The 27626-nt window shown below is 48.4% G+C and overlaps 19 non-coding genes across 19 annotated transcripts; 7 read left to right on the forward strand and 12 right to left on the reverse strand.

Moving 5' to 3' along the window:
* Positions 1-487: 487 nt before the first annotated feature.
* On the reverse strand, positions 488-651 carry LOC138035665 (U1 spliceosomal RNA). The gene has a single exon (XR_011129666.1). It is a non-coding gene; the product is annotated as a U1 spliceosomal RNA (small nuclear RNA).
* A 194-nt stretch (positions 652-845) lies between these two features.
* On the reverse strand, positions 846-1038 carry LOC138035622 (U2 spliceosomal RNA). The gene has a single exon (XR_011129628.1). It is a non-coding gene; the product is annotated as a U2 spliceosomal RNA (small nuclear RNA).
* A 267-nt stretch (positions 1039-1305) lies between these two features.
* On the forward strand, positions 1306-1425 carry LOC138035648 (5S ribosomal RNA). Its single transcript, XR_011129651.1, has one exon. It is a non-coding gene; the product is annotated as a 5S ribosomal RNA (ribosomal RNA).
* Positions 1426-2403: 978 nt separating this feature from the next.
* On the reverse strand, positions 2404-2571 carry LOC138035682 (U1 spliceosomal RNA). Its single transcript, XR_011129682.1, has one exon. It is a non-coding gene; the product is annotated as a U1 spliceosomal RNA (small nuclear RNA).
* Positions 2572-7281: 4710 nt separating this feature from the next.
* Positions 7282-7400, forward strand: LOC138035641 (5S ribosomal RNA). The gene has a single exon (XR_011129644.1). It is a non-coding gene; the product is annotated as a 5S ribosomal RNA (ribosomal RNA).
* Positions 7401-8376: 976 nt separating this feature from the next.
* LOC138035666 (U1 spliceosomal RNA) lies at positions 8377-8540 on the reverse strand. Its single transcript, XR_011129667.1, has one exon. It is a non-coding gene; the product is annotated as a U1 spliceosomal RNA (small nuclear RNA).
* Positions 8541-8734: 194 nt separating this feature from the next.
* On the reverse strand, positions 8735-8927 carry LOC138035623 (U2 spliceosomal RNA). Its single transcript, XR_011129629.1, has one exon. It is a non-coding gene; the product is annotated as a U2 spliceosomal RNA (small nuclear RNA).
* A 267-nt stretch (positions 8928-9194) lies between these two features.
* Positions 9195-9314, forward strand: LOC138035649 (5S ribosomal RNA). The gene has a single exon (XR_011129652.1). It is a non-coding gene; the product is annotated as a 5S ribosomal RNA (ribosomal RNA).
* A 978-nt stretch (positions 9315-10292) lies between these two features.
* On the reverse strand, positions 10293-10460 carry LOC138035683 (U1 spliceosomal RNA). Its single transcript, XR_011129683.1, has one exon. It is a non-coding gene; the product is annotated as a U1 spliceosomal RNA (small nuclear RNA).
* A 4710-nt stretch (positions 10461-15170) lies between these two features.
* LOC138035642 (5S ribosomal RNA) lies at positions 15171-15289 on the forward strand. Its single transcript, XR_011129645.1, has one exon. It is a non-coding gene; the product is annotated as a 5S ribosomal RNA (ribosomal RNA).
* A 976-nt stretch (positions 15290-16265) lies between these two features.
* LOC138035667 (U1 spliceosomal RNA) lies at positions 16266-16429 on the reverse strand. Its single transcript, XR_011129668.1, has one exon. It is a non-coding gene; the product is annotated as a U1 spliceosomal RNA (small nuclear RNA).
* Positions 16430-16623: 194 nt separating this feature from the next.
* Positions 16624-16816, reverse strand: LOC138035624 (U2 spliceosomal RNA). Its single transcript, XR_011129630.1, has one exon. It is a non-coding gene; the product is annotated as a U2 spliceosomal RNA (small nuclear RNA).
* Positions 16817-17083: 267 nt separating this feature from the next.
* On the forward strand, positions 17084-17203 carry LOC138035650 (5S ribosomal RNA). The gene has a single exon (XR_011129653.1). It is a non-coding gene; the product is annotated as a 5S ribosomal RNA (ribosomal RNA).
* A 978-nt stretch (positions 17204-18181) lies between these two features.
* Positions 18182-18349, reverse strand: LOC138035685 (U1 spliceosomal RNA). Its single transcript, XR_011129684.1, has one exon. It is a non-coding gene; the product is annotated as a U1 spliceosomal RNA (small nuclear RNA).
* Positions 18350-23059: 4710 nt separating this feature from the next.
* On the forward strand, positions 23060-23178 carry LOC138035643 (5S ribosomal RNA). The gene has a single exon (XR_011129646.1). It is a non-coding gene; the product is annotated as a 5S ribosomal RNA (ribosomal RNA).
* A 976-nt stretch (positions 23179-24154) lies between these two features.
* Positions 24155-24318, reverse strand: LOC138035669 (U1 spliceosomal RNA). Its single transcript, XR_011129669.1, has one exon. It is a non-coding gene; the product is annotated as a U1 spliceosomal RNA (small nuclear RNA).
* A 194-nt stretch (positions 24319-24512) lies between these two features.
* On the reverse strand, positions 24513-24705 carry LOC138035632 (U2 spliceosomal RNA). Its single transcript, XR_011129638.1, has one exon. It is a non-coding gene; the product is annotated as a U2 spliceosomal RNA (small nuclear RNA).
* Positions 24706-24972: 267 nt separating this feature from the next.
* Positions 24973-25092, forward strand: LOC138035651 (5S ribosomal RNA). Its single transcript, XR_011129654.1, has one exon. It is a non-coding gene; the product is annotated as a 5S ribosomal RNA (ribosomal RNA).
* A 978-nt stretch (positions 25093-26070) lies between these two features.
* LOC138035686 (U1 spliceosomal RNA) lies at positions 26071-26238 on the reverse strand. The gene has a single exon (XR_011129685.1). It is a non-coding gene; the product is annotated as a U1 spliceosomal RNA (small nuclear RNA).
* Between the last annotated feature and the right edge of the window lie 1388 nt (positions 26239-27626).

Raw genomic sequence — 27626 nt, forward strand, 5'->3', positions numbered from 1 at the left:
CAATTAACTGATAACATAGAGAAACCACAAAGTGTTGGCCACAGAAATGTAACGCCAACTGATCTGGCGGGTCCTCAGTTACTCAATGCAAAACGGGCTCTCCAGAACGCAACATAACACAACGCAAAATAAATCTATCGCGATGGAGCAGTACAAACACACATCCACTTACGTTTTCGAAACGATGCACGAGGATAAGAGCTCGACCCGCTGGCATTTTCTTGTCTCACTCGTCTATCGATGGAAATCGATGCGGCTGAAATAAACACGTCGTCTCCCTCTCTGTACGGCCAAGAATGAGAGAAATGAAATCACAGTTTTTCAGTGCACCAAGTACGGAACATTCACCTACAATTTCAGCAGTGGACTTCACAAATACAACTCACCTTCCTTAGTCCTTACACCGCCACCGCATCTCCTTCCCTGCCCTGCCTGAAACGTTACCAACAAACCTTCCCATTAGCCAACTTTGCCACCGGGTTTGGTGCGGGGACTAGCGCGAACGCAGGTCCCCACTACCAGAAATTATACGCTCGAGTTACCCACATTTGGGGTAATCGCAAGGGTCAACCCAATCGAAGTGCAATGAAAGAGCCTCACCTTGAGAGGACTGCCTCCCTGATCACAGTGCCTCCCGCGTCAGGTAAGTATGCCTTTTCAGCCTCTCCGGGACCGCAAAACGCAACTTGTCTGCGCATACCATGTGGTAATGGAGGTCACGTGCTCCTCGTCCTGTCGTGTCGTGCTGTCCACTCGCTGCTATGCTACCTAGAAAAGAGAAGAGAATGTGAAGGTTGGTTGCTTGGTCACTTTTTCTGCTTTCACTTGATTATTTCTTCCCCAGAGGGAAGTGGGCCACGCTCGGAGGTAGTGCTATACCGAGGCAACCCGTGGCCGGGACGAGGCAAGCCTCTTTTCCACGGCCCAGTTCCAAAAATCAGTTTAATATATGAGCTGCTCGATGAGCAGCGTATCAGATATTAAGCTGATAAGAACAGATTACTACACTTGATCTTAGCCAAAAGGCCGAGAAGCGATGCCCGTAAATGGCTCACGGCGGACAAGGTGCTCCCAGTCTCATGGCCACGAGATATGGTGGTCCGTTACAATCCGTGCCAAGGAAGGAATGCCCAAAGCCAACCTGAAAGCGAGGCGCACACAACGATCGCTCTTGTACAGTGGGCAGCAGCACCAGCATTGCATGGCACTTGCGTGACGGCAAGAGGACAAATGCACATTGTGCTTGCTCTGACCTCGTTTTCATTTTCCCTTATAACAAAGTTTAATTTTCACGGCAAATTACTTGTCTACGACCATACCACAGGGAAAACACCGGTTCTCGTCCGATCACCGAAGTTAAGCCCTGTCGGGCGGGGTTTAGTACTTGGATGGGAGACCGCCTGGGAATACCCCGTGTTGTAGGCTTCCCTTTTTCTTCTGTACACTTGATTATCTCAAAAAATCTCAGTTTCTTTCAATGAAAGAAAGACACATTCCAAACCAGGTTTTTTGAACACAACATGCCAACGATATGTCAAAGATGAGACATACGACAAAAACAAAATAGTTCACACGAGAAAGTGGAACTTGTATTCCCAAGGGAGCGCGTGCGCGCGAGATCTTATCAATCCAACGTTTATGACATGAAACGTATCTTTTCGTGTGAGCAAAGAACAGGATACGACAAGTAAAAAATGCATGCACTGTTATGCATTAGATGGAAGTTAACCTAGCCCGGATGATATGTATACAACGAAGGCTACAACACTACAACATTGATCTTGCGAAAACGTGACTTACGTGACGTAGCGCACTTCAAAGTCTTACTGTTCCCTGCTCAACACGGACAGTACGTATTCAAAGGGCCGATAAAGACACTATCCTGAACCATGAAAGATTTACTTTTTATGATAACAATCCAATTAACTGATAACATAGAGAAACCACAAAGTGTTGGCACAGAAATGTAACGCCAACTGATCTGGCGGGTCCTCAGTTACTCAATGCAAACGGGGCTCTCCAGAACGCAACATAACACAACGCAAAAGAAATCTATCGCGATGGAGCAGTACAAACACACATCCACTTACGTTTTCGAAACGATGCACGAGGATAAGAGCTCGACCCGCTGGCATTTTCTTGTCTCACTCGTCTATCGATGGAAATCGATGCGGCTGAAATAAACACGTCGTCTCCCTCTCTGTACGGCCAAGAATGAGAGAAATGAAATCACAGTTTTTCAGTGCACCAAGTACGGACATTCACCTACAATTTCAGCAGTGGACTTCACAAATACAACTCACCTTCCTTAGTCCTTACACCGCCACCGCATCTCCTTCCCTGCCCTGCCTGAAACGTTACCAACAAACTTCCCATTAGCCAACTTTGCCACCGGGGTTTGGTGCGGGACTAAGCGCGAACGCAGGTCCCCACTACCAGAAATTATACGCTCGAGTTACCCACATTTGGGGTAATCGCAAGGGTCAACCCCAATCGAAGTGCAATGAAAGAGCCTCACCTTGAGAGGACTGCCTCCCTGATCACCAAGTGCCTCCCGCGTCAGGTAAGTTTTTTTTATGTTTAAGGCGAATGGCAGCCCCCCGGTAGGGTGAGTGCAATGGCTGCCAGACATTCAGACTCATCCATCAACAACAATGGTTCGCCTCAAACGGGGGTGCACCAGCACGTCAAACGTCACCGGGGAATCGAACCCCGCCCCTACAAACAAAAAAAAAAAACAAAACTAACGAAGAAAAGCATTCACGAGACGCCTCGTCCGACTTACACTCGAGAATGGCATTTCCACATCAAACAAACAAACAAGCAAACCAACAGGACGAAGGACTACAGGACAAAACAAAAACAACCGAACTGTGCAGCGGCGAATGGCAGACCTGACAAGGACGCCAGTCAGAAAGACTCATCCTAACAGGAGTAGGTACGCCGCGAGACAGCAACAGCTTGGGGCGACAATGGGACTAGAACTGGGACAGAGAAAAACGACCATTGCAAACAGAGCCGATAATGCCAGACGCACCCCACTGACGATGAAAATAACGTAGACGACGGGGGGACTTGAAACGCTTAAAAAGGAGAGGTAGATTGAACTTGACACGAGAGCGGACCTTTGCGATGACATCGAGAGCACCGGGCGGCACATTACGGAAACGAAAGTCATTCCGAGCGAGCCAGATAAAATACTTACAGACAACCTAGGATGTACACGAAAACACGAGGAACTCGACGGATCTCAGCCGGGTCAAAAACCAAACAGCACGTGACGGCAAACCAAAGAAGGGGACGAAGACGAAAAAACCAAACAATAGAGACTGTAACCATGAAAGAACACTATGAGCAAGAGGGCAGGAGAAAAACAAGTGAGAAGGACATTCAGAGGCAAGACGGCAAAAAGCAAGAAGGGTCGACCGAGTACCCAAAAACCGACAAGGCGATCGGCAGTGTACAACACGCCATGGCGACCTTTCAGTTGAGATCGATCACTGGGCGGTCAAGATTGAAGAAGAACAATTGGGACCAGGTCGAAGGCCAGTAGAGAGTATAGCCATACAAAGGAAAAAACTTGTCAACACAATGGGGAGTCGGACGATCCTCAGACAGCAAAAACAAATAAACAGAATTTGCAGAGATAGAGGAAACAGCAGCAAACATGATGAGGGGACAAAGACGCAATGACAAGGGAGGAACGACGCCGACGGGAAAAGGAACCACCAACCAAACGCCAAGCAGACAGAAGAGCAGAGTAAAACGGGGGGAGGGACTTGGAGGAAAAGGCCTCAGGACGGGACAGAACAACATCAAGAGCAGGGACACCAAAACGAGAATCACACCAAAAGGAAAAGAAATGGACCCAACTACGCGGAGAAAACAGTGAAACGCCGAACCCACTGGACAAGAAGCGCAGAAACCTTAAGACGAAGATCAATGACAGAAAAACCCACCAGCAGATGTAGGCTGAACAACAACAGCACGAGAAACCAGATCGCGTTTGCCCTTCCAAAAAAACCCAAAAACCAATTTACAAAGCTCGGAAGAAACCCAAGGGGGGACATGAATTAGGGAGGCAATGTACCAAAACCCTAGAAAGGGCCAAGGCGTTGATGACGAGAGCTCTCCCGCCGTAGGACAGGGAGCGTTGCCTCCAAGAAGCCAGCACATTCTCCACGGCATCAATCCTAGGACGCCAGTTCACTTCCTCCAAATTCCCAGGCCCAATAAAGACGCCCAGCACTTTGATCTTGGCCGAGGTCCCAGTCCAGGGTGACAGGGGGGTCAGTCCTGCCAGACCACGAACCGAGCCACAATCCCTTGGATTTGGATCCCTGATTAAGCTTAGCACCAGAACCCCTTTCAAAAAGAGCATAAACTTCAAAAATAGCAGCAATGGCAATATCAGACGTGACAATGAGAGAGGTGTCATCGGCGTACTGCGAGATCGGAGACAGGGCCCGCGGGGGCCCGGGGACAGAAAGACCAATGATACGTGGATTGGCACGAATGTTAACAGCAAGCACTTCAGAAACTAGAACATACAATAATGGAGACAAAGGACAGCCCTGACGCACGCCACGAGACAAAGGAAAAAACCGAGACAGATAACCATTAACAACTACAGAGCTTTGGACAGCAGAATAGAACAGAACAACCCAACGGACAAAAGATGGGCCAAAACCCATCCTCGACAAAGTAGCACACATAAATGACCAATCCACTCTATCAAAGGCCTTTTCCTGGTCTAAGGAGAGAACGGCAACGGGATGTCAGATTCCGTGGCAAAGGCAACCACATCACGCAAAAGAGCAACATTCTCGCCAATAAACCTGCCAGGAACACCGCAGGTCTGATCCTCACTAACAAACCAGATGGATAACTTTGAGAAGGCGCCCAGCAATAAACACGAGAAGCAAGCTTATAGTCGACGTTGAGAAGGGAGATGGGGCGCCAGTTACGAGCGTCCAACCGATCTCCCTTCTTAAAGATTAAGGATATGAGACCCCGCCGTTGAGACAAAGACATAGAACCAGACAGATAACACGAATTCAAGACCTCCACTAAATCAGACCCAAGGACGTCCCAGAATTTCAAGTTAAAACTCCATGGGAGAGGCCATCGGACCCCGGGGCTTTACGACGAGCCATGCCAACAAGGGCACGATGACACTCCTCAAGAGTCAGAAAGCCCTCACAAAGATCAGCTTGGGCAGATGAAAGGACGAGGGACACATTACTGAGAAGAATATCTTGAGCGGCGGAATCCGTAGGACAGGCAGTAAAAAAAGAGAGGAGTAGAAAGTGGCGAACGAAGAACACAGATCAGAAGGTGTTGAAACAATGGACCCATCAGGGTTCCGAAGCGCAGAAACCCACCGGTCAGCAGACCGTTTCTTCTCTAAACGAAAAAAGTACGCCGATGAGACTTCGCCCTCCTCAACCCATCGGACACACGTGACCGTACTTGGGCACCTTGAGCAGCCCTGATGTCATAGGCGGAAAGCTGTTCAAGGGTGGATCGATAAACACCTAAAACAGACAGGCAACCAGCATCAAGCCGTGCCTTGAGGTGTGCCGCCAACTAGCCAACAAATCGCGTGACCAAGATTCTTTCTGCGACCGGCGCACACAGTAAGATACCGTAATGCCCTTCGATCTTTGCTTTACCGGAATCCCACCACTTGGAAAGAGAGGAAAAACAGAGCTTACAGTCCTTCCAATCGGCCCAAAAGTCAGAAATAAGGCGACAGACCAGTACTCCTCCTCCTCCAGGACTGAGGTATTAAGCTTCCAAAGCCCCGGACCAGGAGGAATAACGTCAGGAACAGTAAGAGAGCAGGACACAGCACAATGGTCTGAAAACGGACACGGAAGAATTTCACAAACAGAGACAGAGACGCAACCCAGACATAAGGGCACCCAATTAGATCTATACGGGAGGAGATAGAGCCATCCGCCTTAGTCCAGGTAAAGGCGGAGGAAGACGGATGGAGGTATCTCCAAATATCAATACAACAGACATCGTCAAAAAGACGACCAAGGGCAACAACACTCTCACGCGAGGTATCACCGACCACGGAGCCCACACGGTCAGCAGCGCGATCAAAGACGGTATTAAAATCGCCGGCGAGGAGGGTGGGAACTGAAGGGTCTAATCGGGAAGAGACCCCGTCCAGGAAGGCATCACGATCAGGGTTACGATTGGGAGCATAAATGCAAGCAACCCTGAACACAGCGCCACGCAAAGAAAACTCACATAACAAAAACCGACCACAACTATCAGAGGAAGAGATTTAACAAGGGACAACACTGGACGAAAACAAAAACATACAACCACAAGGACTTATTAGAGCCGGAGACACCACAACGGAAAGACCAGATGACTGGAAACCAGGACTGACACTCACTGAGGGAGATGCAGTGGGCCTCTTGGAGGCACACTACATCAGGAAACAACAGGCAAGGAATGAAGCCACTGTACAAACCCAGCTCGCTTAGACTGGTCTCGCAGACCGTTGACGTTAATTGAGACAACTGACAGAGCCATAATGGAGTACAGTAAAAGAGTAACTATGTACGTGCTTTGCGTTGGGGGAGGGAAAACGACACATCAGGCAAACCTTCGTGCTTCGCAGACTTGACAGTATCAGCTGAAGCACGAGTCTTCGATTTAGTAGAAGAGGGCGCAGCTCCGCTCTTCTTAGCCACCTTTGTAAGAGCCTTCCGGGAAGGAGTAACAGAAGAGCTATCAGAGGAGGTTCTCAACGGAATCACAACCGCGTTTACGAGGAGTGGATACCTCAACCATTTCCACCTCCAAAGGTTCAACAGATTGGGAGGATGGAGGAAACACCCGAAGAAACAAGACTGTCGGTACCACCACTAGCAAACAGTACCCCTTACGACGCACACCTGTATTCTCAGCCACTTTACATAAAGTGCCACCACTTGGTGGTTTTTAACATTTTGTAATTTTTTAACAGAATCTCAGTACTTTTGGCACGATGCCCGTAAATGCTCACGGCGGACAAGGTGCTCCCAGTCTCATGGCCACGAGATATGGTGGTCCGATTACAATCCGTGCCAAGGAAGGAATGCCCAAAGCCAACCTGAAAGCGAGGCGCACACAACGATCGCTCTTGTACAGTGGGCAGCAGCACCAGCATTGCATGGCACTTGCGTTGACGGCAAGAGGACAAATGCACATTGTGCTTGCTCTGACCTCGTTTTCATTTTCCCTTATAACAAAGTTAATTTTCACGGCAAATTACTTGTCTACGACCATACCACAGGGAAAACACCGGTTCTCGTCCGATCACCGAAGTTAAGCCCTGTCGGGCGGGGTTAGTACTTGGATGGGAGACCGCCTGGGAATACCCCGTGTTGTAGGCTTCCCTTTTTCCTTCTGTACACTTGATTATCTCAAAAAATCTCAGTTTCTTTCAATGAAAGAACATTCCAAACCAGGTTTTTTGAACACAACATGCCAACGATATGTCAAAGATGAGACATACGACAAAAACAAAATAGTTCACACGAGAAAGTGGAACTTGTATTCCCAAGGGAGCGCGTGCGCGCGAGATCTTATCAATCCAACGTTTATGACATGAAACGTATCTTTTCGTGTGAGCAAAGAACAGGATACGACAAGTAAAAAATGCATGCACTGTTATGCATTAGATGGAAGTTAACCTAGCCCGGATGATATGTATACAACGAAGGCTACAACACTACAACATTGATCTTGCGAAAACGTGACTTACGTGACGTAGCGCACTTCAAAGTCTTACTGTTCCCTGCTCAACACGGACAGTACGTATTCAAAGGGCCGATAAGACACTATCCTGACCATGAAAGATTTACTTTTTATGATAACAATCCAATTAACTGATAACATAGAGAAACCACAAAGTGTTGGCCACAGAAATGTAACGCCAACTGATCTGGCGGGTCCTCAGTTACTCAATGCAAAACGGGCTCTCCAGAACGCAACATAACACAACGCAAAAGAAATCTATCGCGATGGAGCAGTACAAACACACATCCACTTACGTTTTCGAAACGATGCACGAGGATAAGAGCTCGACCCGCTGGCATTTTCTTGTCTCACTCGTCTATCGATGGAAATCGATGCGGCTGAAATAAACACGTCGTCTCCCTCTCTGTACGGCCAAGAATGAGAGAAATGAAATCACAGTTTTTCAGTGCACCAAGTACGGAACATTCACCTACAATTTCAGCAGTGGACTTCACAAATACAACTCACCTTCCTTAGTCCTTACACCGCCACCGCATCTCCTTCCCTGCCCTGCCTGAAACGTTACCAACAAACCTTCCCATTAGCCAACTTTGCCACCGGGGTTTGGTGCGGGGACTAGCGCGAACGCAGGTCCCCACTACCAGAAATTATACGCTCGAGTTACCCACATTTGGGGTAATCGCAAGGGTCAACCCAATCGAAGTGCAATGAAAGAGCCTCACCTTGAGAGGACTGCCTCCCTGATCACAGTGCCTCCCGCGTCAGGTAAGTATGCCTTTTCAGCCTCTCCGGGACCGCAAAACGCAACTTGTCTGCGCATACCATGTGGTAATGGAGGTCACGTGCTCCTCGTCCTGTCGTGTCGTGCTGTCCACTCGCTGCTATGCTACCTAGAAAAGAGAAGAGAATGTGAAGGTTGGTTGCTTGGTCACTTTTTCTGCTTTCACTTGATTATTTCTTCCCCAGAGGGAAGTGGGCCACGCTCGGAGGTAGTGCTATACCGAGGCAACCCGTGGCCGGGACGAGGCAAGCCTCTTTTCCACGGCCCAGTTCCAAAAATCAGTTTAATATATGAGCTGCTCGATGAGCAGCGTATCAGATATTAAGCTGATAAGAACAGATTACTACACTTGATCTTAGCCAAAAGGCCGAGAAGCGATGCCCGTAAATGGCTCACGGCGGACAAGGTGCTCCCAGTCTCATGGCCACGAGATATGGTGGTCCGTTACAATCCGTGCCAAGGAAGGAATGCCCAAAGCCAACCTGAAAGCGAGGCGCACACAACGATCGCTCTTGTACAGTGGGCAGCAGCACCAGCATTGCATGGCACTTGCGTGACGGCAAGAGGACAAATGCACATTGTGCTTGCTCTGACCTCGTTTTCATTTTCCCTTATAACAAAGTTTAATTTTCACGGCAAATTACTTGTCTACGACCATACCACAGGGAAAACACCGGTTCTCGTCCGATCACCGAAGTTAAGCCCTGTCGGGCGGGGTTTAGTACTTGGATGGGAGACCGCCTGGGAATACCCCGTGTTGTAGGCTTCCCTTTTTCTTCTGTACACTTGATTATCTCAAAAAATCTCAGTTTCTTTCAATGAAAGAAAGACACATTCCAAACCAGGTTTTTTGAACACAACATGCCAACGATATGTCAAAGATGAGACATACGACAAAAACAAAATAGTTCACACGAGAAAGTGGAACTTGTATTCCCAAGGGAGCGCGTGCGCGCGAGATCTTATCAATCCAACGTTTATGACATGAAACGTATCTTTTCGTGTGAGCAAAGAACAGGATACGACAAGTAAAAAATGCATGCACTGTTATGCATTAGATGGAAGTTAACCTAGCCCGGATGATATGTATACAACGAAGGCTACAACACTACAACATTGATCTTGCGAAAACGTGACTTACGTGACGTAGCGCACTTCAAAGTCTTACTGTTCCCTGCTCAACACGGACAGTACGTATTCAAAGGGCCGATAAAGACACTATCCTGAACCATGAAAGATTTACTTTTTATGATAACAATCCAATTAACTGATAACATAGAGAAACCACAAAGTGTTGGCACAGAAATGTAACGCCAACTGATCTGGCGGGTCCTCAGTTACTCAATGCAAACGGGGCTCTCCAGAACGCAACATAACACAACGCAAAAGAAATCTATCGCGATGGAGCAGTACAAACACACATCCACTTACGTTTTCGAAACGATGCACGAGGATAAGAGCTCGACCCGCTGGCATTTTCTTGTCTCACTCGTCTATCGATGGAAATCGATGCGGCTGAAATAAACACGTCGTCTCCCTCTCTGTACGGCCAAGAATGAGAGAAATGAAATCACAGTTTTTCAGTGCACCAAGTACGGACATTCACCTACAATTTCAGCAGTGGACTTCACAAATACAACTCACCTTCCTTAGTCCTTACACCGCCACCGCATCTCCTTCCCTGCCCTGCCTGAAACGTTACCAACAAACTTCCCATTAGCCAACTTTGCCACCGGGGTTTGGTGCGGGACTAAGCGCGAACGCAGGTCCCCACTACCAGAAATTATACGCTCGAGTTACCCACATTTGGGGTAATCGCAAGGGTCAACCCCAATCGAAGTGCAATGAAAGAGCCTCACCTTGAGAGGACTGCCTCCCTGATCACCAAGTGCCTCCCGCGTCAGGTAAGTTTTTTTTATGTTTAAGGCGAATGGCAGCCCCCCGGTAGGGTGAGTGCAATGGCTGCCAGACATTCAGACTCATCCATCAACAACAATGGTTCGCCTCAAACGGGGGTGCACCAGCACGTCAAACGTCACCGGGGAATCGAACCCCGCCCCTACAAACAAAAAAAAAAAACAAAACTAACGAAGAAAAGCATTCACGAGACGCCTCGTCCGACTTACACTCGAGAATGGCATTTCCACATCAAACAAACAAACAAGCAAACCAACAGGACGAAGGACTACAGGACAAAACAAAAACAACCGAACTGTGCAGCGGCGAATGGCAGACCTGACAAGGACGCCAGTCAGAAAGACTCATCCTAACAGGAGTAGGTACGCCGCGAGACAGCAACAGCTTGGGGCGACAATGGGACTAGAACTGGGACAGAGAAAAACGACCATTGCAAACAGAGCCGATAATGCCAGACGCACCCCACTGACGATGAAAATAACGTAGACGACGGGGGGACTTGAAACGCTTAAAAAGGAGAGGTAGATTGAACTTGACACGAGAGCGGACCTTTGCGATGACATCGAGAGCACCGGGCGGCACATTACGGAAACGAAAGTCATTCCGAGCGAGCCAGATAAAATACTTACAGACAACCTAGGATGTACACGAAAACACGAGGAACTCGACGGATCTCAGCCGGGTCAAAAACCAAACAGCACGTGACGGCAAACCAAAGAAGGGGACGAAGACGAAAAAACCAAACAATAGAGACTGTAACCATGAAAGAACACTATGAGCAAGAGGGCAGGAGAAAAACAAGTGAGAAGGACATTCAGAGGCAAGACGGCAAAAAGCAAGAAGGGTCGACCGAGTACCCAAAAACCGACAAGGCGATCGGCAGTGTACAACACGCCATGGCGACCTTTCAGTTGAGATCGATCACTGGGCGGTCAAGATTGAAGAAGAACAATTGGGACCAGGTCGAAGGCCAGTAGAGAGTATAGCCATACAAAGGAAAAAACTTGTCAACACAATGGGGAGTCGGACGATCCTCAGACAGCAAAAACAAATAAACAGAATTTGCAGAGATAGAGGAAACAGCAGCAAACATGATGAGGGGACAAAGACGCAATGACAAGGGAGGAACGACGCCGACGGGAAAAGGAACCACCAACCAAACGCCAAGCAGACAGAAGAGCAGAGTAAAACGGGGGGAGGGACTTGGAGGAAAAGGCCTCAGGACGGGACAGAACAACATCAAGAGCAGGGACACCAAAACGAGAATCACACCAAAAGGAAAAGAAATGGACCCAACTACGCGGAGAAAACAGTGAAACGCCGAACCCACTGGACAAGAAGCGCAGAAACCTTAAGACGAAGATCAATGACAGAAAAACCCACCAGCAGATGTAGGCTGAACAACAACAGCACGAGAAACCAGATCGCGTTTGCCCTTCCAAAAAAACCCAAAAACCAATTTACAAAGCTCGGAAGAAACCCAAGGGGGGACATGAATTAGGGAGGCAATGTACCAAAACCCTAGAAAGGGCCAAGGCGTTGATGACGAGAGCTCTCCCGCCGTAGGACAGGGAGCGTTGCCTCCAAGAAGCCAGCACATTCTCCACGGCATCAATCCTAGGACGCCAGTTCACTTCCTCCAAATTCCCAGGCCCAATAAAGACGCCCAGCACTTTGATCTTGGCCGAGGTCCCAGTCCAGGGTGACAGGGGGGTCAGTCCTGCCAGACCACGAACCGAGCCACAATCCCTTGGATTTGGATCCCTGATTAAGCTTAGCACCAGAACCCCTTTCAAAAAGAGCATAAACTTCAAAAATAGCAGCAATGGCAATATCAGACGTGACAATGAGAGAGGTGTCATCGGCGTACTGCGAGATCGGAGACAGGGCCCGCGGGGGCCCGGGGACAGAAAGACCAATGATACGTGGATTGGCACGAATGTTAACAGCAAGCACTTCAGAAACTAGAACATACAATAATGGAGACAAAGGACAGCCCTGACGCACGCCACGAGACAAAGGAAAAAACCGAGACAGATAACCATTAACAACTACAGAGCTTTGGACAGCAGAATAGAACAGAACAACCCAACGGACAAAAGATGGGCCAAAACCCATCCTCGACAAAGTAGCACACATAAATGACCAATCCACTCTATCAAAGGCCTTTTCCTGGTCTAAGGAGAGAACGGCAACGGGATGTCAGATTCCGTGGCAAAGGCAACCACATCACGCAAAAGAGCAACATTCTCGCCAATAAACCTGCCAGGAACACCGCAGGTCTGATCCTCACTAACAAACCAGATGGATAACTTTGAGAAGGCGCCCAGCAATAAACACGAGAAGCAAGCTTATAGTCGACGTTGAGAAGGGAGATGGGGCGCCAGTTACGAGCGTCCAACCGATCTCCCTTCTTAAAGATTAAGGATATGAGACCCCGCCGTTGAGACAAAGACATAGAACCAGACAGATAACACGAATTCAAGACCTCCACTAAATCAGACCCAAGGACGTCCCAGAATTTCAAGTTAAAACTCCATGGGAGAGGCCATCGGACCCCGGGGCTTTACGACGAGCCATGCCAACAAGGGCACGATGACACTCCTCAAGAGTCAGAAAGCCCTCACAAAGATCAGCTTGGGCAGATGAAAGGACGAGGGACACATTACTGAGAAGAATATCTTGAGCGGCGGAATCCGTAGGACAGGCAGTAAAAAAAGAGAGGAGTAGAAAGTGGCGAACGAAGAACACAGATCAGAAGGTGTTGAAACAATGGACCCATCAGGGTTCCGAAGCGCAGAAACCCACCGGTCAGCAGACCGTTTCTTCTCTAAACGAAAAAAGTACGCCGATGAGACTTCGCCCTCCTCAACCCATCGGACACACGTGACCGTACTTGGGCACCTTGAGCAGCCCTGATGTCATAGGCGGAAAGCTGTTCAAGGGTGGATCGATAAACACCTAAAACAGACAGGCAACCAGCATCAAGCCGTGCCTTGAGGTGTGCCGCCAACTAGCCAACAAATCGCGTGACCAAGATTCTTTCTGCGACCGGCGCACACAGTAAGATACCGTAATGCCCTTCGATCTTTGCTTTACCGGAATCCCACCACTTGGAAAGAGAGGAAAAACAGAGCTTACAGTCCTTCCAATCGGCCCAAAAGTCAGAAATAAGGCGACAGACCAGTACTCCTCCTCCTCCAGGACTGAGGTATTAAGCTTCCAAAGCCCCGGACCAGGAGGAATAACGTCAGGAACAGTAAGAGAGCAGGACACAGCACAATGGTCTGAAAACGGACACGGAAGAATTTCACAAACAGAGACAGAGACGCAACCCAGACATAAGGGCACCCAATTAGATCTATACGGGAGGAGATAGAGCCATCCGCCTTAGTCCAGGTAAAGGCGGAGGAAGACGGATGGAGGTATCTCCAAATATCAATACAACAGACATCGTCAAAAAGACGACCAAGGGCAACAACACTCTCACGCGAGGTATCACCGACCACGGAGCCCACACGGTCAGCAGCGCGATCAAAGACGGTATTAAAATCGCCGGCGAGGAGGGTGGGAACTGAAGGGTCTAATCGGGAAGAGACCCCGTCCAGGAAGGCATCACGATCAGGGTTACGATTGGGAGCATAAATGCAAGCAACCCTGAACACAGCGCCACGCAAAGAAAACTCACATAACAAAAACCGACCACAACTATCAGAGGAAGAGATTTAACAAGGGACAACACTGGACGAAAACAAAAACATACAACCACAAGGACTTATTAGAGCCGGAGACACCACAACGGAAAGACCAGATGACTGGAAACCAGGACTGACACTCACTGAGGGAGATGCAGTGGGCCTCTTGGAGGCACACTACATCAGGAAACAACAGGCAAGGAATGAAGCCACTGTACAAACCCAGCTCGCTTAGACTGGTCTCGCAGACCGTTGACGTTAATTGAGACAACTGACAGAGCCATAATGGAGTACAGTAAAAGAGTAACTATGTACGTGCTTTGCGTTGGGGGAGGGAAAACGACACATCAGGCAAACCTTCGTGCTTCGCAGACTTGACAGTATCAGCTGAAGCACGAGTCTTCGATTTAGTAGAAGAGGGCGCAGCTCCGCTCTTCTTAGCCACCTTTGTAAGAGCCTTCCGGGAAGGAGTAACAGAAGAGCTATCAGAGGAGGTTCTCAACGGAATCACAACCGCGTTTACGAGGAGTGGATACCTCAACCATTTCCACCTCCAAAGGTTCAACAGATTGGGAGGATGGAGGAAACACCCGAAGAAACAAGACTGTCGGTACCACCACTAGCAAACAGTACCCCTTACGACGCACACCTGTATTCTCAGCCACTTTACATAAAGTGCCACCACTTGGTGGTTTTTAACATTTTGTAATTTTTTAACAGAATCTCAGTACTTTTGGCACGATGCCCGTAAATGCTCACGGCGGACAAGGTGCTCCCAGTCTCATGGCCACGAGATATGGTGGTCCGATTACAATCCGTGCCAAGGAAGGAATGCCCAAAGCCAACCTGAAAGCGAGGCGCACACAACGATCGCTCTTGTACAGTGGGCAGCAGCACCAGCATTGCATGGCACTTGCGTTGACGGCAAGAGGACAAATGCACATTGTGCTTGCTCTGACCTCGTTTTCATTTTCCCTTATAACAAAGTTAATTTTCACGGCAAATTACTTGTCTACGACCATACCACAGGGAAAACACCGGTTCTCGTCCGATCACCGAAGTTAAGCCCTGTCGGGCGGGGTTAGTACTTGGATGGGAGACCGCCTGGGAATACCCCGTGTTGTAGGCTTCCCTTTTTCCTTCTGTACACTTGATTATCTCAAAAAATCTCAGTTTCTTTCAATGAAAGAACATTCCAAACCAGGTTTTTTGAACACAACATGCCAACGATATGTCAAAGATGAGACATACGACAAAAACAAAATAGTTCACACGAGAAAGTGGAACTTGTATTCCCAAGGGAGCGCGTGCGCGCGAGATCTTATCAATCCAACGTTTATGACATGAAACGTATCTTTTCGTGTGAGCAAAGAACAGGATACGACAAGTAAAAAATGCATGCACTGTTATGCATTAGATGGAAGTTAACCTAGCCCGGATGATATGTATACAACGAAGGCTACAACACTACAACATTGATCTTGCGAAAACGTGACTTACGTGACGTAGCGCACTTCAAAGTCTTACTGTTCCCTGCTCAACACGGACAGTACGTATTCAAAGGGCCGATAAGACACTATCCTGACCATGAAAGATTTACTTTTTATGATAACAATCCAATTAACTGATAACATAGAGAAACCACAAAGTGTTGGCCACAGAAATGTAACGCCAACTGATCTGGCGGGTCCTCAGTTACTCAATGCAAAACGGGCTCTCCAGAACGCAACATAACACAACGCAAAATAAATCTATCGCGATGGAGCAGTACAAACACACATCCACTTACGTTTTCGAAACGATGCACGAGGATAAGAGCTCGACCCGCTGGCATTTTCTTGTCTCACTCGTCTATCGATGGAAATCGATGCGGCTGAAATAAACACGTCGTCTCCCTCTCTGTACGGCCAAGAATGAGAGAAATGAAATCACAGTTTTTCAGTGCACCAAGTACGGAACATTCACCTACAATTTCAGCAGTGGACTTCACAAATACAACTCACCTTCCTTAGTCCTTACACCGCCACCGCATCTCCTTCCCTGCCCTGCCTGAAACGTTACCAACAAACCTTCCCATTAGCCAACTTTGCCACCGGGGTTTGGTGCGGGGACTAGCGCGAACGCAGGTCCCCACTACCAGAAATTATACGCTCGAGTTACCCACATTTGGGGTAATCGCAAGGGTCAACCCAATCGAAGTGCAATGAAAGAGCCTCACCTTGAGAGGACTGCCTCCCTGATCACAGTGCCTCCCGCGTCAGGTAAGTATGCCTTTTCAGCCTCTCCGGGACCGCAAAACGCAACTTGTCTGCGCATACCATGTGGTAATGGAGGTCACGTGCTCCTCGTCCTGTCGTGTCGTGCTGTCCACTCGCTGCTATGCTACCTAGAAAAGAGAAGAGAATGTGAAGGTTGGTTGCTTGGTCACTTTTTCTGCTTTCACTTGATTATTTCTTCCCCAGAGGGAAGTGGGCCACGCTCGGAGGTAGTGCTATACCGAGGCAACCCGTGGCCGGGACGAGGCAAGCCTCTTTTCCACGGCCCAGTTCCAAAAATCAGTTTAATATATGAGCTGCTCGATGAGCAGCGTATCAGATATTAAGCTGATAAGAACAGATTACTACACTTGATCTTAGCCAAAAGGCCGAGAAGCGATGCCCGTAAATGGCTCACGGCGGACAAGGTGCTCCCAGTCTCATGGCCACGAGATATGGTGGTCCGTTACAATCCGTGCCAAGGAAGGAATGCCCAAAGCCAACCTGAAAGCGAGGCGCACACAACGATCGCTCTTGTACAGTGGGCAGCAGCACCAGCATTGCATGGCACTTGCGTGACGGCAAGAGGACAAATGCACATTGTGCTTGCTCTGACCTCGTTTTCATTTTCCCTTATAACAAAGTTTAATTTTCACGGCAAATTACTTGTCTACGACCATACCACAGGGAAAACACCGGTTCTCGTCCGATCACCGAAGTTAAGCCCTGTCGGGCGGGGTTTAGTACTTGGATGGGAGACCGCCTGGGAATACCCCGTGTTGTAGGCTTCCCTTTTTCTTCTGTACACTTGATTATCTCAAAAAATCTCAGTTTCTTTCAATGAAAGAAAGACACATTCCAAACCAGGTTTTTTGAACACAACATGCCAACGATATGTCAAAGATGAGACATACGACAAAAACAAAATAGTTCACACGAGAAAGTGGAACTTGTATTCCCAAGGGAGCGCGTGCGCGCGAGATCTTATCAATCCAACGTTTATGACATGAAACGTATCTTTTCGTGTGAGCAAAGAACAGGATACGACAAGTAAAAAATGCATGCACTGTTATGCATTAGATGGAAGTTAACCTAGCCCGGATGATATGTATACAACGAAGGCTACAACACTACAACATTGATCTTGCGAAAACGTGACTTACGTGACGTAGCGCACTTCAAAGTCTTACTGTTCCCTGCTCAACACGGACAGTACGTATTCAAAGGGCCGATAAAGACACTATCCTGAACCATGAAAGATTTACTTTTTATGATAACAATCCAATTAACTGATAACATAGAGAAACCACAAAGTGTTGGCACAGAAATGTAACGCCAACTGATCTGGCGGGTCCTCAGTTACTCAATGCAAACGGGGCTCTCCAGAACGCAACATAACACAACGCAAAAGAAATCTATCGCGATGGAGCAGTACAAACACACATCCACTTACGTTTTCGAAACGATGCACGAGGATAAGAGCTCGACCCGCTGGCATTTTCTTGTCTCACTCGTCTATCGATGGAAATCGATGCGGCTGAAATAAACACGTCGTCTCCCTCTCTGTACGGCCAAGAATGAGAGAAATGAAATCACAGTTTTTCAGTGCACCAAGTACGGACATTCACCTACAATTTCAGCAGTGGACTTCACAAATACAACTCACCTTCCTTAGTCCTTACACCGCCACCGCATCTCCTTCCCTGCCCTGCCTGAAACGTTACCAACAAACTTCCCATTAGCCAACTTTGCCACCGGGGTTTGGTGCGGGACTAAGCGCGAACGCAGGTCCCCACTACCAGAAATTATACGCTCGAGTTACCCACATTTGGGGTAATCGCAAGGGTCAACCCCAATCGAAGTGCAATGAAAGAGCCTCACCTTGAGAGGACTGCCTCCCTGATCACCAAGTGCCTCCCGCGTCAGGTAAGTTTTTTTTATGTTTAAGGCGAATGGCAGCCCCCCGGTAGGGTGAGTGCAATGGCTGCCAGACATTCAGACTCATCCATCAACAACAATGGTTCGCCTCAAACGGGGGTGCACCAGCACGTCAAACGTCACCGGGGAATCGAACCCCGCCCCTACAAACAAAAAAAAAAAACAAAACTAACGAAGAAAAGCATTCACGAGACGCCTCGTCCGACTTACACTCGAGAATGGCATTTCCACATCAAACAAACAAACAAGCAAACCAACAGGACGAAGGACTACAGGACAAAACAAAAACAACCGAACTGTGCAGCGGCGAATGGCAGACCTGACAAGGACGCCAGTCAGAAAGACTCATCCTAACAGGAGTAGGTACGCCGCGAGACAGCAACAGCTTGGGGCGACAATGGGACTAGAACTGGGACAGAGAAAAACGACCATTGCAAACAGAGCCGATAATGCCAGACGCACCCCACTGACGATGAAAATAACGTAGACGACGGGGGGACTTGAAACGCTTAAAAAGGAGAGGTAGATTGAACTTGACACGAGAGCGGACCTTTGCGATGACATCGAGAGCACCGGGCGGCACATTACGGAAACGAAAGTCATTCCGAGCGAGCCAGATAAAATACTTACAGACAACCTAGGATGTACACGAAAACACGAGGAACTCGACGGATCTCAGCCGGGTCAAAAACCAAACAGCACGTGACGGCAAACCAAAGAAGGGGACGAAGACGAAAAAACCAAACAATAGAGACTGTAACCATGAAAGAACACTATGAGCAAGAGGGCAGGAGAAAAACAAGTGAGAAGGACATTCAGAGGCAAGACGGCAAAAAGCAAGAAGGGTCGACCGAGTACCCAAAAACCGACAAGGCGATCGGCAGTGTACAACACGCCATGGCGACCTTTCAGTTGAGATCGATCACTGGGCGGTCAAGATTGAAGAAGAACAATTGGGACCAGGTCGAAGGCCAGTAGAGAGTATAGCCATACAAAGGAAAAAACTTGTCAACACAATGGGGAGTCGGACGATCCTCAGACAGCAAAAACAAATAAACAGAATTTGCAGAGATAGAGGAAACAGCAGCAAACATGATGAGGGGACAAAGACGCAATGACAAGGGAGGAACGACGCCGACGGGAAAAGGAACCACCAACCAAACGCCAAGCAGACAGAAGAGCAGAGTAAAACGGGGGGAGGGACTTGGAGGAAAAGGCCTCAGGACGGGACAGAACAACATCAAGAGCAGGGACACCAAAACGAGAATCACACCAAAAGGAAAAGAAATGGACCCAACTACGCGGAGAAAACAGTGAAACGCCGAACCCACTGGACAAGAAGCGCAGAAACCTTAAGACGAAGATCAATGACAGAAAAACCCACCAGCAGATGTAGGCTGAACAACAACAGCACGAGAAACCAGATCGCGTTTGCCCTTCCAAAAAAACCCAAAAACCAATTTACAAAGCTCGGAAGAAACCCAAGGGGGGACATGAATTAGGGAGGCAATGTACCAAAACCCTAGAAAGGGCCAAGGCGTTGATGACGAGAGCTCTCCCGCCGTAGGACAGGGAGCGTTGCCTCCAAGAAGCCAGCACATTCTCCACGGCATCAATCCTAGGACGCCAGTTCACTTCCTCCAAATTCCCAGGCCCAATAAAGACGCCCAGCACTTTGATCTTGGCCGAGGTCCCAGTCCAGGGTGACAGGGGGGTCAGTCCTGCCAGACCACGAACCGAGCCACAATCCCTTGGATTTGGATCCCTGATTAAGCTTAGCACCAGAACCCCTTTCAAAAAGAGCATAAACTTCAAAAATAGCAGCAATGGCAATATCAGACGTGACAATGAGAGAGGTGTCATCGGCGTACTGCGAGATCGGAGACAGGGCCCGCGGGGGCCCGGGGACAGAAAGACCAATGATACGTGGATTGGCACGAATGTTAACAGCAAGCACTTCAGAAACTAGAACATACAATAATGGAGACAAAGGACAGCCCTGACGCACGCCACGAGACAAAGGAAAAAACCGAGACAGATAACCATTAACAACTACAGAGCTTTGGACAGCAGAATAGAACAGAACAACCCAACGGACAAAAGATGGGCCAAAACCCATCCTCGACAAAGTAGCACACATAAATGACCAATCCACTCTATCAAAGGCCTTTTCCTGGTCTAAGGAGAGAACGGCAACGGGATGTCAGATTCCGTGGCAAAGGCAACCACATCACGCAAAAGAGCAACATTCTCGCCAATAAACCTGCCAGGAACACCGCAGGTCTGATCCTCACTAACAAACCAGATGGATAACTTTGAGAAGGCGCCCAGCAATAAACACGAGAAGCAAGCTTATAGTCGACGTTGAGAAGGGAGATGGGGCGCCAGTTACGAGCGTCCAACCGATCTCCCTTCTTAAAGATTAAGGATATGAGACCCCGCCGTTGAGACAAAGACATAGAACCAGACAGATAACACGAATTCAAGACCTCCACTAAATCAGACCCAAGGACGTCCCAGAATTTCAAGTTAAAACTCCATGGGAGAGGCCATCGGACCCCGGGGCTTTACGACGAGCCATGCCAACAAGGGCACGATGACACTCCTCAAGAGTCAGAAAGCCCTCACAAAGATCAGCTTGGGCAGATGAAAGGACGAGGGACACATTACTGAGAAGAATATCTTGAGCGGCGGAATCCGTAGGACAGGCAGTAAAAAAAGAGAGGAGTAGAAAGTGGCGAACGAAGAACACAGATCAGAAGGTGTTGAAACAATGGACCCATCAGGGTTCCGAAGCGCAGAAACCCACCGGTCAGCAGACCGTTTCTTCTCTAAACGAAAAAAGTACGCCGATGAGACTTCGCCCTCCTCAACCCATCGGACACACGTGACCGTACTTGGGCACCTTGAGCAGCCCTGATGTCATAGGCGGAAAGCTGTTCAAGGGTGGATCGATAAACACCTAAAACAGACAGGCAACCAGCATCAAGCCGTGCCTTGAGGTGTGCCGCCAACTAGCCAACAAATCGCGTGACCAAGATTCTTTCTGCGACCGGCGCACACAGTAAGATACCGTAATGCCCTTCGATCTTTGCTTTACCGGAATCCCACCACTTGGAAAGAGAGGAAAAACAGAGCTTACAGTCCTTCCAATCGGCCCAAAAGTCAGAAATAAGGCGACAGACCAGTACTCCTCCTCCTCCAGGACTGAGGTATTAAGCTTCCAAAGCCCCGGACCAGGAGGAATAACGTCAGGAACAGTAAGAGAGCAGGACACAGCACAATGGTCTGAAAACGGACACGGAAGAATTTCACAAACAGAGACAGAGACGCAACCCAGACATAAGGGCACCCAATTAGATCTATACGGGAGGAGATAGAGCCATCCGCCTTAGTCCAGGTAAAGGCGGAGGAAGACGGATGGAGGTATCTCCAAATATCAATACAACAGACATCGTCAAAAAGACGACCAAGGGCAACAACACTCTCACGCGAGGTATCACCGACCACGGAGCCCACACGGTCAGCAGCGCGATCAAAGACGGTATTAAAATCGCCGGCGAGGAGGGTGGGAACTGAAGGGTCTAATCGGGAAGAGACCCCGTCCAGGAAGGCATCACGATCAGGGTTACGATTGGGAGCATAAATGCAAGCAACCCTGAACACAGCGCCACGCAAAGAAAACTCACATAACAAAAACCGACCACAACTATCAGAGGAAGAGATTTAACAAGGGACAACACTGGACGAAAACAAAAACATACAACCACAAGGACTTATTAGAGCCGGAGACACCACAACGGAAAGACCAGATGACTGGAAACCAGGACTGACACTCACTGAGGGAGATGCAGTGGGCCTCTTGGAGGCACACTACATCAGGAAACAACAGGCAAGGAATGAAGCCACTGTACAAACCCAGCTCGCTTAGACTGGTCTCGCAGACCGTTGACGTTAATTGAGACAACTGACAGAGCCATAATGGAGTACAGTAAAAGAGTAACTATGTACGTGCTTTGCGTTGGGGGAGGGAAAACGACACATCAGGCAAACCTTCGTGCTTCGCAGACTTGACAGTATCAGCTGAAGCACGAGTCTTCGATTTAGTAGAAGAGGGCGCAGCTCCGCTCTTCTTAGCCACCTTTGTAAGAGCCTTCCGGGAAGGAGTAACAGAAGAGCTATCAGAGGAGGTTCTCAACGGAATCACAACCGCGTTTACGAGGAGTGGATACCTCAACCATTTCCACCTCCAAAGGTTCAACAGATTGGGAGGATGGAGGAAACACCCGAAGAAACAAGACTGTCGGTACCACCACTAGCAAACAGTACCCCTTACGACGCACACCTGTATTCTCAGCCACTTTACATAAAGTGCCACCACTTGGTGGTTTTTAACATTTTGTAATTTTTTAACAGAATCTCAGTACTTTTGGCACGATGCCCGTAAATGCTCACGGCGGACAAGGTGCTCCCAGTCTCATGGCCACGAGATATGGTGGTCCGATTACAATCCGTGCCAAGGAAGGAATGCCCAAAGCCAACCTGAAAGCGAGGCGCACACAACGATCGCTCTTGTACAGTGGGCAGCAGCACCAGCATTGCATGGCACTTGCGTTGACGGCAAGAGGACAAATGCACATTGTGCTTGCTCTGACCTCGTTTTCATTTTCCCTTATAACAAAGTTAATTTTCACGGCAAATTACTTGTCTACGACCATACCACAGGGAAAACACCGGTTCTCGTCCGATCACCGAAGTTAAGCCCTGTCGGGCGGGGTTAGTACTTGGATGGGAGACCGCCTGGGAATACCCCGTGTTGTAGGCTTCCCTTTTTCCTTCTGTACACTTGATTATCTCAAAAAATCTCAGTTTCTTTCAATGAAAGAACATTCCAAACCAGGTTTTTTGAACACAACATGCCAACGATATGTCAAAGATGAGACATACGACAAAAACAAAATAGTTCACACGAGAAAGTGGAACTTGTATTCCCAAGGGAGCGCGTGCGCGCGAGATCTTATCAATCCAACGTTTATGACATGAAACGTATCTTTTCGTGTGAGCAAAGAACAGGATACGACAAGTAAAAAATGCATGCACTGTTATGCATTAGATGGAAGTTAACCTAGCCCGGATGATATGTATACAACGAAGGCTACAACACTACAACATTGATCTTGCGAAAACGTGACTTACGTGACGTAGCGCACTTCAAAGTCTTACTGTTCCCTGCTCAACACGGACAGTACGTATTCAAAGGGCCGATAAGACACTATCCTGACCATGAAAGATTTACTTTTTATGATAACAATCCAATTAACTGATAACATAGAGAAACCACAAAGTGTTGGCCACAGAAATGTAACGCCAACTGATCTGGCGGGTCCTCAGTTACTCAATGCAAAACGGGCTCTCCAGAACGCAACATAACACAACGCAAAATAAATCTATCGCGATGGAGCAGTACAAACACACATCCACTTACGTTTTCGAAACGATGCACGAGGATAAGAGCTCGACCCGCTGGCATTTTCTTGTCTCACTCGTCTATCGATGGAAATCGATGCGGCTGAAATAAACACGTCGTCTCCCTCTCTGTACGGCCAAGAATGAGAGAAATGAAATCACAGTTTTTCAGTGCACCAAGTACGGAACATTCACCTACAATTTCAGCAGTGGACTTCACAAATACAACTCACCTTCCTTAGTCCTTACACCGCCACCGCATCTCCTTCCCTGCCCTGCCTGAAACGTTACCAACAAACCTTCCCATTAGCCAACTTTGCCACCGGGGTTTGGTGCGGGGACTAGCGCGAACGCAGGTCCCCACTACCAGAAATTATACGCTCGAGTTACCCACATTTGGGGTAATCGCAAGGGTCAACCCAATCGAAGTGCAATGAAAGAGCCTCACCTTGAGAGGACTGCCTCCCTGATCACAGTGCCTCCCGCGTCAGGTAAGTATGCCTTTTCAGCCTCTCCGGGACCGCAAAACGCAACTTGTCTGCGCATACCATGTGGTAATGGAGGTCACGTGCTCCTCGTCCTGTCGTGTCGTGCTGTCCACTCGCTGCTATGCTACCTAGAAAAGAGAAGAGAATGTGAAGGTTGGTTGCTTGGTCACTTTTTCTGCTTTCACTTGATTATTTCTTCCCCAGAGGGAAGTGGGCCACGCTCGGAGGTAGTGCTATACCGAGGCAACCCGTGGCCGGGACGAGGCAAGCCTCTTTTCCACGGCCCAGTTCCAAAATCAGTTTAATATATGAGCTGCTCGATGAGCAGCCGTATCAGATATTAAGCTGATAAGAACAGATTACTACACTTGATCTTAGCCAAAAGGCCGAGAAGCGATGCCCGTAAATGGCTCACGGCGGACAAGGTGCTCCCAGTCTCATGGCCACGAGATATGGTGGTCCGTTACAATCCGTGCCAAGGAAGGAATGCCCAAAGCCAACCTGAAAGCGAGGCGCACACAACGATCGCTCTTGTACAGTGGGCAGCAGCACCAGCATTGCATGGCACTTGCGTGACGGCAAGAGGACAAATGCACATTGTGCTTGCTCTGACCTCGTTTTCATTTTCCCTTATAACAAAGTTTAATTTTCACGGCAAATTACTTGTCTACGACCATACCACAGGGAAAACACCGGTTCTCGTCCGATCACCGAAGTTAAGCCCTGTCGGGCGGGGTTTAGTACTTGGATGGGAGACCGCCTGGGAATACCCCGTGTTGTAGGCTTCCCTTTTTCTTCTGTACACTTGATTATCTCAAAAAATCTCAGTTTCTTTCAATGAAAGAAAGACACATTCCAAACCAGGTTTTTTGAACACAACATGCCAACGATATGTCAAAGATGAGACATACGACAAAAACAAAATAGTTCACACGAGAAAGTGGAACTTGTATTCCCAAGGGAGCGCGTGCGCGCGAGATCTTATCAATCCAACGTTTATGACATGAAACGTATCTTTTCGTGTGAGCAAAGAACAGGATACGACAAGTAAAAAATGCATGCACTGTTATGCATTAGATGGAAGTTAACCTAGCCCGGATGATATGTATACAACGAAGGCTACAACACTACAACATTGATCTTGCGAAAACGTGACTTACGTGACGTAGCGCACTTCAAAGTCTTACTGTTCCCTGCTCAACACGGACAGTACGTATTCAAAGGGCCGATAAAGACACTATCCTGAACCATGAAAGATTTACTTTTTATGATAACAATCCAATTAACTGATAACATAGAGAAACCACAAAGTGTTGGCACAGAAATGTAACGCCAACTGATCTGGCGGGTCCTCAGTTACTCAATGCAAACGGGGCTCTCCAGAACGCAACATAACACAACGCAAAAGAAATCTATCGCGATGGAGCAGTACAAACACACATCCACTTACGTTTTCGAAACGATGCACGAGGATAAGAGCTCGACCCGCTGGCATTTTCTTGTCTCACTCGTCTATCGATGGAAATCGATGCGGCTGAAATAAACACGTCGTCTCCCTCTCTGTACGGCCAAGAATGAGAGAAATGAAATCACAGTTTTTCAGTGCACCAAGTACGGACATTCACCTACAATTTCAGCAGTGGACTTCACAAATACAACTCACCTTCCTTAGTCCTTACACCGCCACCGCATCTCCTTCCCTGCCCTGCCTGAAACGTTACCAACAAACTTCCCATTAGCCAACTTTGCCACCGGGGTTTGGTGCGGGACTAAGCGCGAACGCAGGTCCCCACTACCAGAAATTATACGCTCGAGTTACCCACATTTGGGGTAATCGCAAGGGTCAACCCCAATCGAAGTGCAATGAAAGAGCCTCACCTTGAGAGGACTGCCTCCCTGATCACCAAGTGCCTCCCGCGTCAGGTAAGTTTTTTTTATGTTTAAGGCGAATGGCAGCCCCCCGGTAGGGTGAGTGCAATGGCTGCCAGACATTCAGACTCATCCATCAACAACAATGGTTCGCCTCAAACGGGGGTGCACCAGCACGTCAAACGTCACCGGGGAATCGAACCCCGCCCCTACAAACAAAAAAAAAAAACAAAACTAACGAAGAAAAGCATTCACGAGACGCCTCGTCCGACTTACACTCGAGAATGGCATTTCCACATCAAACAAACAAACAAGCAAACCAACAGGACGAAGGACTACAGGACAAAACAAAAACAACCGAACTGTGCAGCGGCGAATGGCAGACCTGACAAGGACGCCAGTCAGAAAGACTCATCCTAACAGGAGTAGGTACGCCGCGAGACAGCAACAGCTTGGGGCGACAATGGGACTAGAACTGGGACAGAGAAAAACGACCATTGCAAACAGAGCCGATAATGCCAGACGCACCCCACTGACGATGAAAATAACGTAGACGACGGGGGGACTTGAAACGCTTAAAAAGGAGAGGTAGATTGAACTTGACACGAGAGCGGACCTTTGCGATGACATCGAGAGCACCGGGCGGCACATTACGGAAACGAAAGTCATTCCGAGCGAGCCAGATAAAATACTTACAGACAACCTAGGATGTACACGAAAACACGAGGAACTCGACGGATCTCAGCCGGGTCAAAAACCAAACAGCACGTGACGGCAAACCAAAGAAGGGGACGAAGACGAAAAAACCAAACAATAGAGACTGTAACCATGAAAGAACACTATGAGCAAGAGGGCAGGAGAAAAACAAGTGAGAAGGACATTCAGAGGCAAGACGGCAAAAAGCAAGAAGGGTCGACCGAGTACCCAAAAACCGACAAGGCGATCGGCAGTGTACAACACGCCATGGCGACCTTTCAGTTGAGATCGATCACTGGGCGGTCAAGATTGAAGAAGAACAATTGGGACCAGGTCGAAGGCCAGTAGAGAGTATAGCCATACAAAGGAAAAAACTTGTCAACACAATGGGGAGTCGGACGATCCTCAGACAGCAAAAACAAATAAACAGAATTTGCAGAGATAGAGGAAACAGCAGCAAACATGATGAGGGGACAAAGACGCAATGACAAGGGAGGAACGACGCCGACGGGAAAAGGAACCACCAACCAAACGCCAAGCAGACAGAAGAGCAGAGTAAAACGGGGGGAGGGACTTGGAGGAAAAGGCCTCAGGACGGGACAGAACAACATCAAGAGCAGGGACACCAAAACGAGAATCACACCAAAAGGAAAAGAAATGGACCCAACTACGCGGAGAAAACAGTGAAACGCCGAACCCACTGGACAAGAAGCGCAGAAACCTTAAGACGAAGATCAATGACAGAAAAACCCAC

The sequence above is a fragment of the Montipora capricornis genome, unplaced genomic scaffold (genome assembly GCF_036669925.1).
Source record: "Montipora capricornis isolate CH-2021 unplaced genomic scaffold, ASM3666992v2 scaffold_430, whole genome shotgun sequence".
Taxonomy (NCBI): domain Eukaryota; kingdom Metazoa; phylum Cnidaria; class Anthozoa; order Scleractinia; family Acroporidae; genus Montipora; species Montipora capricornis.